This window comes from Anticarsia gemmatalis, chromosome 12 (assembly GCF_050436995.1).
Source record: "Anticarsia gemmatalis isolate Benzon Research Colony breed Stoneville strain chromosome 12, ilAntGemm2 primary, whole genome shotgun sequence".
Lineage (NCBI taxonomy): Eukaryota > Metazoa > Arthropoda > Insecta > Lepidoptera > Erebidae > Anticarsia > Anticarsia gemmatalis.
The window spans coordinates 6,077,204-6,083,203 of record NC_134756.1 but is presented as its reverse complement, the minus strand read 5'-3'; the positions used below and the strand labels follow the sequence as shown (position 1 = coordinate 6,083,203).

Below are 6,000 nucleotides of genomic sequence, written 5' to 3'. Positions count from 1 at the left end.
ATTCCACTTATCTATAAAAGTTGATGAGTAAACGAAATAAAATCCATAAACTGTATGCAATACAACATTAAAATCGAAACGATATCGGTTTATCAACTGTATAGGTTATATTTTTGTTTACGATTTTGACATAAACTTGACAATTAATATTTGGCAGATTTTTTTTTCGGAATTTGCTAGGCAAAGGCACAAACCTAAAAGTCCTGTAATGACGTCATTTGAAGGGCAAGCAAGGTCAAACATATTTTTGCAAAAATATCAATGTATTAATTATATTTCTCATTAAAAATTAATTTATAGTGTTTAGGAGCACTATTCCTCGAAATGGTTTTCGAATTAAAGCATTTAAAAAAAAGTGAACAATCCCCATTGAATTATCCTAAAATCAAATTTGGAACCTCCTGAATATTTAAAATATTTGCAATGCAATAGGTTGAAGTAGTTCTTATGGTTAGTCTTTACCAGTCTTATAATGATAAAATTTTTTAAATATTTTATGAAATAAGACTGCAAAAATATGAAACGTTTCTGTAATTTTATTTATCACGATCTTAAATCTAAACAAGGCAAACTAGTTACAACTTTCTTTATACTTAATCCTTACAATTTTCTTATTGCTAAGAACCTGATCATATCAAAAAACGTTTGTAAGTCTATCTCACGATTATCGCAATGTCGTAAAGCACGCCATAGTTTCACATCAATCAGGTAAACGTTTTTATAGCTTCAGTTCCCATCCTTTAGTTAAAATATCGTTCTAATAAACCTATCTGTTTCGTGTTTGGTTTCATTGAGATTGTAGATATCGATTGAATTGTTATTTAAAATGTTTCTCAAAGAGCTAATCGATATAACAATATAGATAACGCCGGGACTTCACGTTTGTATATTCTTTTGCTGTAGAAAATATTAAACAGAATTTATTGAACGAATGGCATATTTCGTAGAATCTTCTTTATGATGTTATAACGTGGATCTAACAAGACTTCCTACTTTTCAAAAGTCTCTTGATGATTTAATATAACCTAGTCATAATTTTTGAGGAAAAAAATTACAAGTAAGATTACTTAATACATATTGGAAAAAAAAATTCAAGTCAAAACGTAAGTTTCATTTTCGACTCGGCATCATCATAACATAAATAATCCAAGTAAATACGCTGCGAGATTTTCGTATTCGAACAAGCTTATACAAAATATTAGGTTCATACGTGTCAAAATCCAAATCACCGAATTTCACGATCTACATACAAAACTGTGTACGAACTAGGTGTATTTGAAAATCCCAGCTTTATTTACAGTGCTGCAGCTCTAGACTCGTAATAAAAGCGCATGTGGGTGTATAAAAAACAAAGGCAATAGGCGAATAGCAGATCAATGGTAAACGAAAATTACGATTGCGGCGAAAATTGAAAACGTACAGCTTTGAAATGTATATTTCTATGCTTAGCTTAATCTGCAAAGGGTAGTTTTCGGATTTGATCGTTTCAATTTCGGTAACCGGATTTCTAATTCTAGCTATAACTTGATTTTCCTTTGGATACCACAAAGTAAATTAAATATCTGTAGTCTATATTTCTTATAAATTGTTCAAAGCAGATTTCTTGGAGCTTCACATCAAAACATTATAAGCGCGTTTTTAAAAACAATTACCTTCGAACTCTTACTTACTCAGCCGAAGATAATTCAATAAACATTCGCTTATTTAAAATATTAAAAAACGCACGCAATCGACCGTTCAAACAATTTAATTTTCAAGAGTTACGGCCTAAAGGTTTTTGCTTAAAACAAAACACGCACTCGAACTCAGTGTGGTATAATTTTGATGACTTAATACGACCCAGTGTCCAGAAGTTAACAAGAAAATTACACGAGTAAACCTCGCCTCCTTATATGCAATGCATTGAACAAACATAATGTTGTAATTATTTATGTAGAGCAATTTAGTTTTACCGTCAACAAAAAGGCCGCTTATAACCCTAAATTACTAAGGAAAGCGGTGCATTGTAAGTTGTGTTACAATGTACCTAATATAAATACGTTTTGGCTTCATAATTGCAGTTTTAAAACTAATCTTTGAAGTAATGTTAGTAGATTATTATCAAGTTTTTTAAAACATGTCGAAAGATATAATAGTAGATTTTCAGAAATTGCTTTAACCTATTAAACACCAATTTAACGAAAAATCTGCAGAACTCAATACTAAAGACAGCAAATTAATGACATGTAATTGTAGGTAATTGATTACACAGCACATTTGCATTAAATAATACCTCACGTCAAGTTATATTAGAAAGTGTATAATTACACATTTTCACAGTAACTACTTATTTACCTAACATTAAATAAAATTCTAATAAAATAACAATAATTTTAAAGATTCACATGCCCATAATTGCTGCAAGCATTAAGGCAAAATAAGTGCATACAATTGCGTAATACACAATACACGGGTTACTTCCTTGTTCCATTATAATAATGTATAATTCCATGAAATTACAGGAAACTCTGCAAAAAGTTCAATTTAGCAGAGCGTGGTTTCGATCCACGGACCTCTGGGTTATGGGCCCAGCACGCTTCCACTGCGCCACTCTGCTTATATCTGTCCACTATAAAACACTAAGTATACCGTTAAACAGGAGTTCTGATACAATAATCGCAAAATATGATTCAAAAGAATCTTCCAATGGTGGGGGGAAAAACCTTATAGCGTTAAAAATCTGTTTAAACGCAATCATTGCAAAATATGACTAAAAAGATTATGTTCTGTATACAATAACTGGGTAATAATTAAACAAAAATGTCGATGCTAGCAGAGCGTGGTTTCGATCCACGGACCTCTGGGTTATGGGCCCAGCACGCTTCCACTGCGCCACTCTGCTTACAGTCCTGCGTGGCAGAATATCATATCGTTAACTAGGGATTCTGATGCAACAATAGCAAAATATGAGCCGAAAGTATTTTATATAGAAAAAAATAAGCATAAAAATATTAATGTTAGCAGAGCATGGTTTCGATCCACGGACCTCTGGGTTATGGGCCCAGCACGCTTCCACTGCGCCACTCTGCTTATGTGACTAAATGTTAGAACATTCAAATGTTTTTGAGATAACTGATGCAATTATATTGAATATGATTTTGTGTGCTTTTAATTTAAAATGCCCTAATTAAAACAAGTATTTCACGTATTTAAGGGTAATGTTTTTTAAATTTTGCAAAAAATATTTGAAACTGCCAATATTTAAATTAAATTATTTTTAATCATAAATAATAACGACAAATATTACAAAAAAGGAGAAATGACTTCAGTGGAGATTGAGCTTTATGTAAAATTAGGTAATCTGAATAGAACGGTTAAGATCTTTAGTAGGTACTTATGTACAATACCATTGAAATTTTGTAAAGAGCACGAACATTAACAGTGCAATTAAATTCCAGGGACCGTCAAGTTCTGTTGTGTTCTCGATAAATTGTAGAAACGATAATTATTTTACATTCAACTCAGGCGCTGTCTACTTCGATTTGTCGATATAATTATTTTCTTCCGCTTAACTAGCGACGAACAAAGACAATCTGACAAGGTGGGTACTGTTTCTTCGACCCGAAGCGTTGTCCCGTGAAATTGACAGATGTTCAAAATAATAACAGAAAGTCACACTTCAGTGGTTATGACTGAGCGTAATTGGGTTGGCAATGCCCTCAAATCAATTTTAAAATAACAAAAATCAACGAAGGGTTTGAAACATTCGTTTTCAATATCTTTGATTTGTAATTCAAGATTGAGACTTGAATAATGGGATTAAATAGGTTTGTAAATTGTAACACGAGAATACTTGTTATATGTAAAAGGTGGACGATATTTGTTTAAACAAAATAATACCTGTGAAAGGAAGCCGAGAAACAAAAAAATCACTTGTTAGCAGAGCGTGGTTTAGATCCACGGACCTCTGGGTTATGGGCCCAGCACGCTTCCACTGCGCCACTCTGCTTATATCAGTCAGAACATTATATCAGTAGCAATTTTCACACGCAATATTCGAAAAAATATGAGTAATAAATAGGAATGTATTATTGATAATACAGTCCTGTATTTGTAAATAAACAAAACAAAATGTGATTATTAGCAGAGCGTGGTTTCGATCCACGGACCTCTGGGTTATGGGCCCAGCACGCTTCCACTGCGCCACTCTGCTTTCATTACTACGTGACTGAATATCATATTGTTATCTAACAATCATGGTGCAATAATAGCAAAATATGAGTCAAATGTATTTCATAGTAAAGATAGGCATAAAAATGTGAATGTTAGCAGAGCATGGTGTCGATCCACGGACCTCTGGGTTATGGGCCCAGCACGCTTCCACTGCGCCACTCTGCTTACATCAGTTAGTGACAAAACATGAAAGATAATGTAAAATAGCCATTTGTGATTCACTGATCATAATTATTGAGCAATAATTAAAATAATGTGTGACTCATTTTTTTTCTAACCCTATCGGTTGACCCTTGTTTGTTGACAGTACTGAATGATTGATTGTAAATTATTCTACAGAACCATAAAAAAATTTAAAATTTATTGTTTACTGCTTTATATAATGTCTTGTTTTCTCACGTACTTATATAAGCAGAGTGGCGCAGTGGAAGCAACCCAGAGGTCCGTGAATCGAAACCATGCTCTGCTAACAATTACATTTTGTATAGTTTCTTTACAATACAGGGCAGTATTATCTTTAATTAATACTTATTTATTACTCATATTTTTCGAATATTGCATGTGAATAGTTCTACTGATATTATGTTCGGTCACTTGCTGATATAAGCAGAGTGGCGCAGTGGAAGCGTGCTGGGCCCATAACCCAGAGGTCCGTGGATCGAAACCACGCTCTGCTAACAATAACATTTTTATGTTTTTTTTTCTATATAAAATACTTTTGACTCATATTTTGCTATTGTTGCATCAGTATTCCTAGATAACGATATGATATTCTGCCACGTGGTACTGTAAGCAGAGTGGCGCAGTGGAAGCGTGCTGGGCCCATAACCCAGAGGTCCGTGGATCGAAACCACGCTCTGCTAACAATAACATTTTTGTTTGTTGATTTCCTATTATAATTTATGTTGAAAACATTTATGACTCATCTTTTGCCAATATTCATCATAATTCATAGTTAGTTGTAAGATGTTTTGCCGCTTATTCACATAAGCAGAGGTCCGTGGTTTTGAAACCACGCTCTGCTAATTAAATTTTTGTTTATTACTGTTACTTTAAAAAATCTCGATTTTCCTGAAAGTTGCTTTACGGTAAAATATGAATAATCAAAGACATTCGACATTTTTGTTTGATTATAAAGTCAGTAAAATCAAAGGAGCCGACAAGAATCTTTGTGAAGGGATGAGTAATTAACATAATGTGTCAACATTTTTATGACATGTAATAATGCTTAGGTAAAGCAAGTCTATAGTAAAAAAAATCAGTTTACCTTTTCAACCAACCGTTCCTAATAATATGGCTGCTTATTAGGCTCGGATTTTATTGGGGCAGCAGAAGGCATCGGCAATTTTATTAGTACTACAATAATGGTTTATTATTTTTGGGTCTGTTTGAATAGGATTGCGTAATAAAATTCAAGGAAGTTGAAGATAATACGAACCCGCGGTATGGGCTCAAACGTTTGCGCATTTTATTGTACAGTCCATGATTCCGGCAAGTTGGTTTTTGCGTTGTCTGAAGCCGCCACATTACGTCGGCCATCATTATTGAAACGTCTGAGGCTCGACCACCCGCGAGGGACACACAGCTATGCACTTGGAAGCACTTGTGTGTCAGCCAGAGTTGCCGGAATCCCGGGTAAAAAATCGCGACACGAACGTTTAGCAGATGTAGGTTAAGAGCATCACTTTCGATTGTCAAGTGTTACTGTACAAATGAGGGGTGTCACTTTAAAAAGTGGAGAGTAAAAAAAATATGTCTTACCGTATGCGTTACTTATGAATGCGTGCT

General features: G+C 33.9%; 7 non-coding genes across 7 annotated transcripts; 2 read left to right on the top strand and 5 right to left on the bottom strand.

Annotated features, from left to right (window-relative positions):
- Positions 1 to 2,524: 2,524 nt before the first annotated feature.
- Positions 2,525 to 2,596, bottom strand: TRNAM-CAU (transfer RNA methionine (anticodon CAU)). Its single transcript has one exon. It is a non-coding gene; the product is annotated as a tRNA-Met (tRNA).
- A 213-nt stretch (positions 2,597 to 2,809) lies between these two features.
- On the bottom strand, positions 2,810 to 2,881 carry TRNAM-CAU (transfer RNA methionine (anticodon CAU)). Its single transcript has one exon. It is a non-coding gene; the product is annotated as a tRNA-Met (tRNA).
- A 116-nt stretch (positions 2,882 to 2,997) lies between these two features.
- Positions 2,998 to 3,069, bottom strand: TRNAM-CAU (transfer RNA methionine (anticodon CAU)). Its single transcript has one exon. It is a non-coding gene; the product is annotated as a tRNA-Met (tRNA).
- Positions 3,070 to 4,120: 1,051 nt separating this feature from the next.
- On the bottom strand, positions 4,121 to 4,192 carry TRNAM-CAU (transfer RNA methionine (anticodon CAU)). Its single transcript has one exon. It is a non-coding gene; the product is annotated as a tRNA-Met (tRNA).
- Positions 4,193 to 4,305: 113 nt separating this feature from the next.
- TRNAM-CAU (transfer RNA methionine (anticodon CAU)) lies at positions 4,306 to 4,377 on the bottom strand. Its single transcript has one exon. It is a non-coding gene; the product is annotated as a tRNA-Met (tRNA).
- A 440-nt stretch (positions 4,378 to 4,817) lies between these two features.
- On the top strand, positions 4,818 to 4,889 carry TRNAM-CAU (transfer RNA methionine (anticodon CAU)). Its single transcript has one exon. It is a non-coding gene; the product is annotated as a tRNA-Met (tRNA).
- A 114-nt stretch (positions 4,890 to 5,003) lies between these two features.
- On the top strand, positions 5,004 to 5,075 carry TRNAM-CAU (transfer RNA methionine (anticodon CAU)). The gene has a single exon. It is a non-coding gene; the product is annotated as a tRNA-Met (tRNA).
- Positions 5,076 to 6,000: the final 925 nt, after the last annotated feature.